This window comes from Rana temporaria, chromosome 5 (genome assembly GCF_905171775.1).
Source record: "Rana temporaria chromosome 5, aRanTem1.1, whole genome shotgun sequence".
NCBI lineage: Eukaryota > Metazoa > Chordata > Amphibia > Anura > Ranidae > Rana > Rana temporaria.
The window spans coordinates 230029532-230044574 of record NC_053493.1 but is presented as its reverse complement, the minus strand read 5'-3'; positions in this window follow the sequence as shown (position 1 = coordinate 230044574).

Here is a 15043-nt window from a genome sequence, read left to right as displayed (position 1 = left end):
TTAGTACACCATTTGGTTCAGAATATTTTTTTTTCTTGTTTTTCTCCTCTAAAACCTAGGTGCGTCTTATGGTCAGGTGCGTCTTATACGGCGAAAAATACGGTAATTGTATTAAAAAAAATACCTTTATCTCTATAATGCAGCTCAGACTTATGATATATAAAGGCTTAACTACTGGGCTTATTTAGAGGTTCAAAAATAACTCGGAGATTGATATCTGTGGAGGCAGTGTGCCTAAATCCAGAATCTTCTCAGCAAGTCCCAGAAGGACTGTTTTGAGTTGAAACTTCTGAGGTGACAATGAATGGGAACAAGTGTGATGTATTAAAGGTAAGTAAGCATTTTTAAACATAAAGCTCAAAGGCATATTGCTAAGTACACATTTGCAATGCACATATTTTAACTTATCCATTATAATTATGCCTGATAAGGTTTACTTCTGCTGGATATCACAGTCGGGTGACACCACATGAGTAAAGTCCTTTGCTCACCTTAATCTCTTTGATTGGTCAGTGAAGGAGCAATTCTGCTCACTCTGCTCCCTCCTCTTGTCAACGTCTTCCCTGTCTGCAAACGCCCTTTCAGCCAAGCTTGGTTAACTTCAAGCACTGCCCTTCCCTCTTTCATTATAGGTATGTTTAAAGGATAGCTGTATTAAATTACAATTTTATAACTACTTTTAAAGCTATTGAAGAATATAAATTTTCCAAACAGTAAAATCTCACTACAAAAAACCTAAAGGCATTTCAAGGAATGGCTACATCTTGACCCTAAAAGAGAAGTATGGGTTTTCTTTTTATTTTTGATTCATAATTACCTCGGTGGATGGAGCATCAGACTGATGCTGCAGCTGTCCCCCGCCGTCTCTATATTGAGAACCGAGCCACTGAACATCGCTGATGGCTCGGTTCTCACAGATCCCAGAGAGGAAAGCCGCTGACTGTCAGCATCCCTTCTGCTCTACGTCTCAGTGCTCATTGGTGCGCTGAGCCATGTAGGGACAGGGAGTGGCCGTCTTAGCGGCTCGCTGAGACTGCCATTAATCAGGGCAGCTGGCGGATCCCGACTTGGAAGTCGTGATGACGCACTGCCCCGACTGATTGCAGTGACGATAGCGGAGAGCGGACTTCAGACAGTTCTACACTGAAAACGGGTCACAGGAGTGCAAAACAAATTGTGCTCCTGTGATCCTTAGGAGAAGCCCAGCCTAAAAAGCTCAGGCTGAACTTCTCCTTTAAGTCTAGGTACACATTAGTGCTGTTGCCTAATCATGAATTTTAAATGTGTTTTTGTAGCATGTTTTTACACACATTTTTATATTGTTTTTATGCTTCGTGTATTTTTTATTTTTTTTGTAGGAAGAGGAAACTGGTTGTTAAATACAAAACCCTGCCAAAACGCACCAAAAATTAAGGTACATGCATGCTTTTTAATGCACTTCCAAGGAAGTCTATGGGGCTGAAAATGCACTATGCTGCTCCAAATGAAACATAGGCTTCTTTTCAAACATCGCACTGCACCATGTTGCATTGATGTGAACATGCATCATAGAGAATAATGTAATCTACATTGTAATGCATACACAGAAGAGATCACACTTGTGTGAAAGGGACTTAAAGTTCAGTTCTGAGCTCCCTTCTCTTTACCCCCAGATACTTTCTCCCCTGAGGCCCATTCAGCGAGTATTCTATCTTTTTGCTTTAATTCTTATATTTTCTAGACATCTTCAGATTGATAATTTTGGATATAATTCAATCCAGAAGATGGTGGACCTCCAGTGAGAGAAATGAGTTATTGCAAAGGATAGCACAGGAGAGAATATGAGTATTGAAACCAGACCTGCTTTTTTATTTTTCACCAACTTTATGTTTTAAGTTCTGCACAACACTTTTTGAGAAAGGAAGAGAAACAATTACATTAGGAGAGGGACAAGGGTGGGGATATGCTCTTTGGAAAATGGCGGTTGCCATGGTAACAAGAAAGAAATATATATTTTATTGTCCATTTTAGAGAATCAGGCCAGAATGTAGATTGAAGTTGAAAAGTAATTTTGATGCTAATAAATTTCAAATTGCCTTGTGTAGAAATAATAAATTATTTACTTACATTCAAGAGAAATCATCACTTACAGGAACTCTACCATATCATGTAGAAATCATATGGCTTATTTCAAGTTATTAGGAGAACTGATTAATAGCACAGATTTACTAATTTCTACATTAAAGTTTCTATATTGCTGCCATACCCTGTTTTTGATTCCACTCAGGACACTTCACACTTTTTATATTTTAGCTGTATTTGTGTGTAGCAATGAGTGAAATAATTCCAGCCAAATTAACTCAAAATTGTCAGCACAATTTCACTAAAACGGAAACTCTAAATTTCACTCATTTGGCTGTTTATGAGAAGTCTGCTTATAAAAAAAAGGTTTTGTAATTGTGTTGTTTCTTTTTTTTTTATTGCGTGTGCATTTGTGTACTGACACCCTTTTCTATTTGACTTTTCTTACTGTCCATGTTTTATGTTTATGAAGAAAAAAAAGTTAACAAGGGGACATTTTTAGCACAAGAACTAGTCCAGGGTAGCAGTATTCCTAAACCTATGGAAGTAGCAAAATGTTACCAAAATGTCAGAAATTTTGATGAAATGAAGGCTCTCAATTTCACTAATCTCTCTATATATTGAGCTGTTCTATGAACTGCTGATCTTTTTAAATACATAAATGCCAGTAGTTTAATAGGCTCCATGTTCCAAGAGGAACTGAACTCTGGAAGCTGTGCCAAAAAAAAAAAAGACAGACAGACAGAGGGCAATGGACTTGTCGGGAGTATTTCCTGTGGCCTTCCTGCAACTCATCTCAATTACATTCATCACTATTTATATAGACCTGCTCTATGAACTGCTGATCATTTTAAATGCATAAATACTAGTCATTTAATTGGCTCCATCTTTAAAGAGAAACTGAATTCTGTAAGCAGTGGCAAAAAAAAAAAAAGAAAGACAGGCAGAGGGCAAAAGATTTGTCATCGGTATTGCATGTGGCCTCCTTGCAACTGACTTTCTCTATTAATCACTTTCAATACTTTGTTTTGCACTGTCTCTAGGTGTGGAGGCAGACATTTTGGTAGAGGCAGTTCTTTTGTATCCTCATGTCAGATCCTCCAGCACTATAGAGCATTGAACAGCACAGTAGTGGCATCACCAAATATTTTAAGATTAGCAGCCAAAGAGTGTTTTAGATCTCAGACAGCAGATATATCAAATATATATATATATATATATATATATATATATATATATATATATATATATATATATATATATATATATATATATATATATATATTGTACAGTTCCATTTGCAAAAGCGTAACTGAATTGGTTTTATGATTTTATTAGATACATTAAATGCTCACATGAATATTATGTAAATAGTTCCGTATATGTAAGATATTCATCTGCAATATGCAGAGCAATAGGCAGGTGCTTATTTGTATAGCAGCAGCAATCTACTAGCATGGTGCCACATTAAACTACAGAAAAATAAATCAATAATACAAGCAAATTTGACAGAGTTTAGTTAACAATTCAGTAAATCTGCTCTTGCCTTTTATTTGCTTCTCTGATATTTTTATAGTTAATGAGTGTTGTTAGAGGTCACTCGTTCATGATATTTAGAGAGAGTGATCCAATGAGATCAACAGAGCTTGACTAATCTTTGGAATTTATTTCCAGCATCCTAATATTTCAGACGGCAACTTGAAACAAAATGATCTTGTGTTCAGAAACTGTTTGCCTTTACATTAAGTATTAAAAGATGTATGCAAAGGAGGCTTTTTTTTTTTAAAGCTCACATATTATAGATGACTCAGTGTATTGAAGATAGTCAAATGTATTTATATTATATATAAATTAGAGCAATATCCTTTGCTGAAGGAAACTTTAAAATATTGCAGCAAATGAGTTTCCTAGAAGTTTCATTTATGATGTTAGCCAAGCTTGAAGTGGTTTCTCTGGAGTCAGGGATCCACTTCAGTAACTTGAATTAAGTCGTGTTGAAACACATGAAGCATGAGAAAGAAACTCAACTGAGACAAGATTTACAGCTTATGGTTTGTCACTGCAAACAACAAAATTGTCGATTCACATGGTAAGAATCAAACAATGAAAAAAGATGGGCAGCCACACAGAAGATGTCACACAGATGAATTTCTTTGTTCTAATAATAATTTACAACCCTTTACTTGTTTTCAGTTATCATTGTCATTATATCACTTAGAAAACAAAAAGAACATAAAAAAGACTGCATAGCTAACCTTGTTCATGGGACTTAAGAATGGGTGGGACATTGTTGACTGTAAGTGGCCGCGTACACGCGATCGGTCAAACCGATGAGAGCGGTCTGATGGACCGTTTTCATCGGACCAAACCGATCGTGTGTAGGCCCCATCGGTTATTTATCCATAGGTTAAAAAAAAATCAATCTTGTTTTAAATTTAACCGATGGATACCTAACCAATAGAAAAAAAAACGATCGTTTGTAGGCACGTCCATCGGTTAAAAATCCACGCATGCTCAGACTAAATTAGGGGACGGGAGTGCTCGTTCTGGTAAAACTAGCATTCGTTATGGAGATAACACATTCATCACGCTGTAACAGACAGAAAAGCGCAAATCGTCTTTTACTAACACAAAATCAGTTAAAGCAGCCCCCAGGGTGGCGCCATTGGATTTGAACTTCCCCTTTATAGTGCCGTCGTACATGGTTTACGTGACCGCATTCTGACACGATCGTTTTTTTAACCGATGGTGTGTAGGCACGACTGACCATCAGTCAGCTTCATCGGTTAACTGATGAAAACGGTCCATCAGACCGTTTTCATCGGATGGACCTATCGTGTGTACAGGGCATAAATGATAAGCAATAGACAACAAATATTAAAAAGGAAAAAATTAAAATGATTTGCTATTTTGTAGTATAAATATTCAGTGAAAAATTCTCAATTTTTTAAATTGCTCTGAAAAATGAATTGCTGGATAATTTGTATTTCACACGAGTGTGCATTGAGTTCAGTTCCAAAATGGTTTCAATAATTCATCATGCAGACTTAATCAGCCAAATTAATAAATTTTAAGTCAATTATGGGACATGATATAAACATTTTTAAGTAAAACTTTAGTTGGAAAGTGATTTTTATGTGTTCCACAATTAAATACCTACAGAATGTTCTTAAAGCGGTTGTAAACCGCTTAAACTTTTTTTTTTTTCCCCAAACCTGCAATGCAAAATGCATAATAGGCTAGTATGCACCGCATACTTACCTCGGAACGAGGTGTGTACCACTTACCTGGTCGACGCCGAGCAGGATGTCATCTTGCTCTGGCGTGTCTTCCGGGTATCGCCGCTCCAGCGCTGTGATTGGCTGGAGCGGCGATGACGTCACTCCCGTGCGTGCGCGCGGGAGATTTAAAATCGGCAGGGTCCGGCGGATGCCAGTCCTTCAGCCGTGGATTCCCCCCTGCACATGCGCTGCCCGCATTGCGGGGGGAATATCTCCTAAACCATGCAGGTTTAGGAGATATTCTCCTTACCTACAGGTAAGCCTTTTTTAGGCTTACCTGTAGGTAAAAGTCCAAATAGTGGGTTTACAACCACTTTAAGTTTTGTTTAGTCAAGGTGAGCAGTTCAGAGGCAGACAGTATTTTGTCTCCTTGTTACTCCTCTCTGGCAGACTCAGCCTGCTGACATTGTAAGATTTTAACATTCAGAAAGATCTATGAGAGATTGCTTGATTACAAAGAATGGGTAAGAGGATCAAAGCCATTCCAGGTGTTTGGCATCTGCTTCGTCTTCATTTACTTTCCTATATACAGTAGATGGGGCTAGAGGGGTAGCCACTGCACTCAATGTTTGAGGTAAATGCCCCGATGGCAGGTGCCCATCAACAAAGAAATTGATAACAATCTAAGACAGGTATAGAGGCACTCATGGGTTATGCAAAGAAATAAAGATCAAACCAGCAGTATTTTTATTGTTGATGTTTTGATGACGCTTAGTCCATCTTTCTCAAGACACTAAAACATGGAAGTGAACAGATCAATAAACCCCAAGGGACTGAGCTTCATCAAAACGCCAACAGTAAAAGTGCTGCTGTTTGATCTATCTCCTCTGCAAGACCCATGAGTGCCTCTATACCTGTTTTGGATATATAAGAGAGAAAGTATGTAAGCAACACAAAAAAATACCCAGCAATCTTTCTGGCTATTTAGGTTTTCTTACATACACTTGTGTTGTCCCTAAATAAAGTGTGGTTCCTAAATGAATCCCCAACTATGGAACATAAATACAAAGAAATGCATAAATTGTTCTAAAAGTAGTTGGTCACTTTGTCTGTCTATTTCTGTACTTTTTAGGAGTGGAAGACCCAAAACAAAAGCTTAATGGATAAGGTCTAAAACCTTTGTTCAAGTGTTATTCTTGTCTGTGTCCATTACAGAAATTTCCCTTACTGTACCTTCTGTTTTACTGATAGCAGTCCCAGAGAAAGGAGGTCAGGGAAACATCTCTCTAATATGGAACAGAAAGTTGTTTTTTATTATTAACACCTTTTAAGTACACTTTCAGGTAAAATGCAAATTTATATTTTACACGTATTTATGCAGACTTACAGGAAAACATGTTATCTGTGTTCCTATTTAATTAATGCACTTGTTAGGCATTGGTAGACCTTTAACATTCTGCTGTGTTTTACAGTGTATTTTAAGACATTATTCATATAGAACTGTAACTTCCTTTTGCTGCATTTTAAAAATTTAAAAATGTTGTATATTCTGCAGTCAAAATATGTAACGTGCTATTCCATTTCTGACATGTCCTTTGTGTACTCCATAGGAAAGTGTATTCAAACTCTGCCTCCCTCCATGCCCGTGTCATATTGGATTGTAAACTGTTCTTCACTACCTGGATTTTCAGACCACTTCCACTTGCTTTGAATTTTCCTACATACGCATAGAGTTGGGAATCAGGTAGCTTCTGTGAAACAGAGAATGGTGTTACCCTAAGGTCTAATGCTGCCAGAGTGACTATCTATATCACTCTGGCATCAAGAACTCTTCATACCAGCATCAGCACCATTCACAATTCTAGAAGAATGTTCTACCATTCTGTAATAAAGATCATAAAATGAAATACAGATGTGGCCCTATCACATAAACAAACACATCACACATTTCCAATAAGAACACAATATTCATATACAAACATTTACCCAACAAATAAAATATACAACCCCTCAACCTAATTTAGGTTCAAATTTCTCCCACCCCACCCAAAGATAATTAAGAAATGCAGTACATCACTAAAGTAAATGTCACACTTTTATTACAGAGAGCACACCCAACTATGTGCTGCTCTAACGGCTGAAACCAAGCACACATTTAGAAGTATAATATAAAGATATGCCAAGATGGGTGATATCCTAAGATGAGGTTAAACATATGCATATATTTGCAAAAGATAGATGGAGAGAGGGTGCCAGATCAGTATGGATAAAAACAGCACTTTTATTCCATAACACATTTACATGTAAAACTCTGATCCCTTGTTCCAGTGGTGAGTGTGAGCCATGCCAAATGGCAACAGCAATCGTCAGATGGATGGAGAAATGCCTGGAGAATGTAAGCAGGAACCTGCAGCCAAAGGGGGAATGGTGGCGGCGTCTCAAGCCTTCACAACATCACTGACATGGGCCGAAATGGACAGGAGGGGTCGGGCCGCAATGTGTTTCCAAGGCAAATCTGGTGAGGCCCTGGAAACAATTGGGGATATTTGCAGTTGTCATCTGGCATGGCTCACACACACCACTAGAACAAGGGATCAGAGTTTTACATGTAAGTGTGTTATTGAATAAAAGTGCTGTTTTTATCCATGCTGATCTGGCACCCTCTTCATCAATCTTTTGCATGTATATGTGGAATTTCCTAATCCTTCCTGAGGAGCTGCCTATGGCTGTGTGCGACCATCCACATTTCCTCTGAGTACTTCTTTGATTCCTATTTGTTCCATCATACACTGCGCGCTGAATAATTTGGTTGTGCTGGCATATGCATATATTTGGTATGTACAACAAAATAGATTTTATTTATAGTATTAGAATAATTATTGCAAAAATGAAAATATTTTCCAAATACTTATACAAAAAGAGTATCACAGACAGGGTATTAACACAGTTAATTGTAAAATGTAAATGAACATAAGGACAAAAACTAAATATCAAGCTTGTAAATAATACAATCTGTGCTGATATATAACATAAATAGTTATGGAAGTAAAAGTGGTAAACTGTTATAAACCATCAGATATGTGTACAGTACATCTAACTATGAATATATATTTTTTTTCTTTCATGAGTAAATTTTCACATTGTTTAAAAGGTGACTTGGGATATGCCACACAAAGTTTTTCATGTGTATATAACTTCAAAAGCTTGCTATAGAAAAACAGAAAACACACAATTTACTAAAAGCAAATCCACTTTGCACTACAAGTGCAAACTACAAGTGCAAAGTGCACTTGAAATTGCACTGAAAGTGCACTTGGAAGTGCAATCGCTGTAGATCCGAGGGGGACATGCAAGGAAAATAAAAAAACAGCATTTTAGCTTGCACATCATTGGATGATAAAATCAACAGAGCTTCCTCTCCTTTCAGATCTACCCCTCAGATTTACAGTGACTGCACTTCCAAGTGCACTTTCAGTGCAATTTCCAGTGCACATTGCACTTGTAGTGCAAAGTGGATTTGCCTTTCGTAAATAACCCTCCACGTGCTTTATTCACAAAAATCAGCAATTACTATGAAAGTGAACGCAATAAAGTCAATTAAACAAAAACACACAGACACATATTCATACCAGCACAAAAATGGCAACTATGTATATAGTATATAATATATAGATCATCCATGGATTATTTGGGGCTTTTCCTTTTATTAGCCAGTACATATATATAGTAATTCCCTTTTGTTAATGACAGTGAAATACTATAACAAAAGCTTAAAACCTTACCTTTTTAGCAGGGGTCTCCAAACGTTCTAAACAAATGGCCAGTTTAATGTCCTTGAGACATTGGGGGGGGGGGCAACCTGTGGCCATTGGGCATCTGTGGGGGTAAACAATGCATCTTTAATATTAGGGGAGGTATATTCCTCCCCATTGTTGGTGTCAGTGGGAGTAATATTGCCCCATTGTTGGTATCAGTGGGAGGAATAGTGTCCCATCATTGGTGTCAGTGGTAGGAATAGTGTCCCCTCAATGGTGTCATTGGGAGGAATAGTGACCCATCATTGGTAATAGTGGGAGGAATAATGCCCCATAATTGGTATCAGTGGTAGGAATAGTGTCCCCTCAATGGTGTCAGTGGGAGGAATAATGCCCCATAATTGGTATCAGTGGGAGGAATAATTCCCCATAATTGGTATCAGTGGGAGGAATAGTGCCCTATCATTGGTGTCAGTGGGAGAAATACTGTAGTGTCCCATCAATGGTATAAGTGGGAGGAATGGTGTGCCATCATTGGTGTCAGTGGGAGGAATGGTGTTCTGGCACTGGTGTCAGTGGAGGAATAGTGCCCCATTGTTGGTGTTAGTGGACAGAATAGATCCCCATTATTGGTGTCAGTTTGAGGAATAGTGCACAATCGTTGGGATTAATGGGAGAAATAGTGCCTTGTTATTGATGTCACCACCAAGAATTATACTCCATTGTTGGTGTAAGTGGAATGAATAATGTATTTTATCAGTGGAAGGAAAAAGTGCCCCAAGGGCCGGATAAAGGGGAGAAAAGGTCCACATCGGCCCGCAGTTTGCTGCTTTATAGCATTGATTTGTCAAAAATGTTGCATATATGGTAGATACTGTACTTTGAAGACACAATGCTCATATACAATAATATTTAAAGGCCATTTTTTTAGGCTGAACTGTGTGCAGACACTTTCCTAGACCTGTCTTTAACCACTTGCCAACTGCTGCACGCCTATATACATCATCAGAATGGCACAGGCAGGCAGATTGGCGTACATGTACATCAATTTGAATCTGCCGCCCAGCAGGCGCGCACGCGCGGCCGCCACGTGCCTTGCGAGTGCAGCCACGGGTCCCGGGAACTTGATGTTTCCGGGAGTCCCACGATTGCGGTCGGCAAGAGCAGAACAGGGGAATGCCTTTGTAAACAAGGCATTACCCTATTCTGCCTAGTGACACTGTCACTGATGACCGTTCCCCGTGATCGGGAAAGGTCATCAGTGACGTGTCAACGTGTAGCCACGTCCCCTAACAGTAAGAATCACTTCCTAGGAAACACTTAACCCCTGCAGCGCCACCTAGTGGTTAACCCATTCACTGCCAGTGACATTTTTATAGTATTCAATGCATTTTTATACCACTGATCGGTGTAAAAATGACAATGGTCCCAAAATGGTGTCAAAAGTGTCTGATGTGTCTGCCATAATGTCACAGTCACGATAAAAATTGCTGATCACCGCCATAACTAGTAAAACAAAAAAAATATTAATAAAAATGCCATAAAACAGTCCCCTATTTTGTAGAAGCTATAACTTTTGCGCAAACCAATCAATAAATGCTTATTGAGATTTTTCTTACCAAAAATATGTAGAAGAATACGTATTGGCCTAAACTTTGGAAAAAAAATATGTTTTATATATTTTTGGTGGACATTTATTATAGCAAAATGTAAAAAAATATTGAATTTTTTTCAAAATTGTCCAGCGACTCGGTCCGAAGCTCCATAACTGCGGCCGCGGGACCCACGGACCCAAATGCCACCGGAGTCCCATGATCAGTCCCCGGAGCTGAAGAACGGGGAGAGCTGTGTGTAAACACAGCTTCCCCGTTCTTCACAGCGGCAGCTTCATTGATCGTGTGATCCCTAATATAGGGAAACACGATAAATGACGTCACACATCCAGCCCCGCCCCCCTACAGTTAGAAAAACATATGAGGTCACACATAACCTTACAGCGCCCTCTAGTGGTTAACTCCCAAACTGCAATTGTCATTTTCACAGTAAACAATGCATTTTTATAGCATTTTTTGCTGTGAAAATGACAATTGTCCCAAAAATGTGTCAAAATTGTTCGATGTGTCCGCCATAATGTCGCAGTCACGAAAAAAATTGCTGATCGCCGCCATTAGTAGTAAAAAAAAAAAATTATAAAAATGCAATAAAACTATCTCCTATTTTGTAAACGCTATACATTTTGCGTAAACCAATTGATAAACGCTTATTGAGATTTTTTTTTACCAAAAATAGGCAGAAGAATACGTATCGGCCTAAACTGAGAAAAAAAAGCTTTTTTATATATTTTTGGGGGATATTTATTATAGTAAAAAGTAAAAAATATTGAATTTTTTTCAAAATTGTCACTCTGTTTTTGTTTATAGCGCAAAAAATAAAAACCGCAGAAGTGATCAAATACCCCCAAAAGAAAGCTCTGATTGTGGGAAAAAAAGGACGCCAATTTTGCTTGGAAGCCACATCGCACGACCGCGCAATTGTCAGTTAAAGCAACGCAGTGCCGAATCGCAAAAACTGGCCAGGTTCTTTACCTGCATAAAGGTCCGGGTCTTAAGTGGTTAAAGGAGAATTGTACAAAATATCAAGATTTGTTAAAACCACAAGTGCTTTTTTACTACTACTATTCCCTTATATTGGCTAATAGAATTTATAAATGCAGCAATTTATAAATTGGATGAAAGGTTTAGCACTGGGAAACACTTTTTGATAGATAAAAAGTGCATTTTATATACAACTATATAGATCAGACCAAAATGAGGGACAAATGAGGAGGGATGAGGGACAGAGGGACATTGCTCCAAATCAGGGACAGTCCCTAGAAAAATCAGGGACAGTTAGGAGCTATGCTTTCACCTTGTAACTTGCTACAAAGGGACAGTGTTTCCGCTGATGCGCGTGGCTGGAGGTCATGATGTTCACCGACTACTCGCGACTACTCGCGATCGCTCCACAGAGAGCCAGAACGGGGATCTGTCAATGTAAACAAACAAATCCCCATTCTGACAGGGGAGTAGAGAGAGATTGTCTGTGCCTAGTGATCAGGAACAGCAATCTCTTTCTACTCCCTGTCTTCTCCCTGTCAACACTCCCCCCACAGTTAGAAACACCTCCCTAGGGAACACTTAACCCCTTGTTCGGCCCCTAGTGTTAACCTCTTTCTAAAACAAAATATGTAGAAGAATACATTGGCCAAACTGATGAATACATTTGGTTCTTTTTTTTTTTTGGGGGGGGGGGGGGGATATTTATTATATCAAAAAGTAAAACATATTGTTTTTTTTCCAAAATTGTTGGTCTTTTTTTGTTTATAGCGCACAAAATAAAAGCCGCAGAGTTGATCAAATACCACCAAATAAAGTTCTACTTGTGGGAAAAGAACACCTTTTTACAGTTAAAGCGATGCAGTGCCGAATTGTAAAAAAATGGCCTGGTCATAAAGGGGGTAAATCCTTCCGGGCTGAAGTGGTTAAATGTACAGCTTTTTTTTTCTTTTAAATGGTTCTGTTGCAGTTATGTTATGACATGTCAGATATTTATTTATGCAGAAACATAAAGTTTTGGGGATTTTGGATTTTGTGTTACAGATCTAAAGGCAATGCATTTTTACGCAACTGTATGAATGTCTCTATTTTTTTTTTCTTACGCCCGTGTGAATAGGGCATAAAAAAATGGGCAACTTAAGAAAATATTCAAAGATTTTAGAAATTATAAGAAATAAGAATTGAGAAATCCAGGAGGAATTCTAAATTATATGTTTCAAATTTGTATAAACTGCACAAAGATGATTCTGTTATTTATTTCATAAATGACCCTTTTAATGATATTTTTTGCACAAACGCTTGTGTTTAGTGTAGTTAAATGATTTTTAAATAACAGGATTTTTTTTTTCATTACAGTACTTTTATGACTTAATCTTTTATAGTACATATGGCTTAGGAAGGAAACAGGATGCATACAATTAATTTTAATGTGAGTGCTCATTATGTTGTATTTTGTATAATTATCACATTTTTGTCCACTTTTAGCAACATAGAATCCTTTTAAAGTGTTCAAGAGCATATTTGAGTTGACATGGCTACCCGGTAGTGGCAGGCAAATATAAAGCCAGTCAATACCCTCCTACTCAAATGAAGAATAATGTGACTAGTGTTTTAGAATCAAGGAGCTGGACAATAAGGATCCTTAAGATATAAAAGAAACTTTGTGATAAATGGAAGAAGATGCAGAGCCCAAAATGACCTATGAATGTGGCTTTCTTACTTTCAATTTCTAAATACACATGTACAGATTACCAGCAATAGAGATTAATGGTGTCCAGGGACACAAGCTTCAGTTGTCAGAGACTGTGCCTATAACAGAGACCATGAATAAAAAATAAAGGCCCCTATTCTAAGTTAAACATTTCAGACATTGCTGTTATATCCAAAAAAATATGATAATAGCTTTTTGCCTTTAGGCTGGGTTCAGACCGCAGTGCGCTCCGTCTCACTGTAGGAATCCTGCGCGTCTCCATTCACCATTTCAGGTCCGATTTCAGCCCAAATTGGGCTGAATTTGGACCTGAAACAGACCAAAAGGCGCACAGGACGCTGCGAAGATTTGTTGTATACAAATTAGCCGTGACCCCATGTAAATGTCTTCCCGAACGAATGGCGCATGCACGCGCATGCTCAGAGTCACGTCGCATATACTCCCTAAGATACGTCGGCTCAATGCTTTCGACGTGAGCTTAACCTATGCACAGCCCCATTCACGTACCACTTACGTAAACAACGTAAATTTTGACGGCTGTTCCGACGTCCATACCTTAACATTGGCTGCGCCTCATATAGCAGGGGTAATGTTACGCCGGACGTAAGCCTTACGTAAACGGCGCAGTGGGCGCAAGTACGTTTGTGAATCGGCGTATCTAGGTCATTTACCTATTCTATGCGTAAATCTATGGAAGCACCCCTAGCGGCCAGCGTAAATATGCACCCTAGATACGACGGCGTAATAACACTTACGTCGGTCGGAGCAGGCTGTAATTCAGGCGTATCTAGCTCCCAGAATGGCACGCATAGATACGACGGCGCATCTTTCAACTCACGCGGCGTATCTATACATACGCCAACGTAAAGCAATGGTGAATCTAGCTCCTAATGTGTAAGGTTACTTATGCATAGAAAATTAGAGAAATTTTTTTTACATTTACATATGTATGTAAATAGATCGAAAAGTAAACTATCCAGAACCAGGATATCTGTGGGCTAGATTCAGATAGGTTAGCGGATCTTTAGATCCGCGTAACCTATCTGATTTCCGTTACGCCGCCGCAATTTTGTGAGGCAAGTGCTGTATTCAGAAAGCACTTACCTCAAAACTTGCGGCGGCGTATCGTAAATCCCCCGGCGGAATTCAAATTCCGCGGCTAGGGGGAGTGTAGTATTTAAATCAGGCACGTCCCCGCGCAGATTTAAATGCGCATGCGCCGTCCGCGAATTTTCCCGGCGTGCATTGCTCCTAATGACGTCGCTTTTCGGCGTGAGTGTAAATTACGTCCATCCGTATCCGCGAACGACTTACGCAAACAACGTAGAAATTCAAAACTCGGCACGGGAACGACGGCCATACTTAACATAGGATATGCCTCACATAGCAGGGGTAAATATACGCCGGAAAAAGCCGAACACAAGCGACGTAAAAAAAAAAACGACGGCCGGGCGTTCTTCTCTGAACCGGCGTAAATGCTCATTAGCATATTCGACGCGTAAAAGACACGGAAGCGCCACCTAGCGGCCGCCCTGGAATTGCAGCCTAAGATCCGACGGTGTAGCACAGTTACACCTGGCGGATCTTAGGCATATCTATGTGTAACTGATTCTATGAATCAGTCGCATAGATACGACCGGCCGGCCTTAGAGATACGACGGCGAATCAGGAGATACGCCGTCGTATCTCCTATCTGAATCC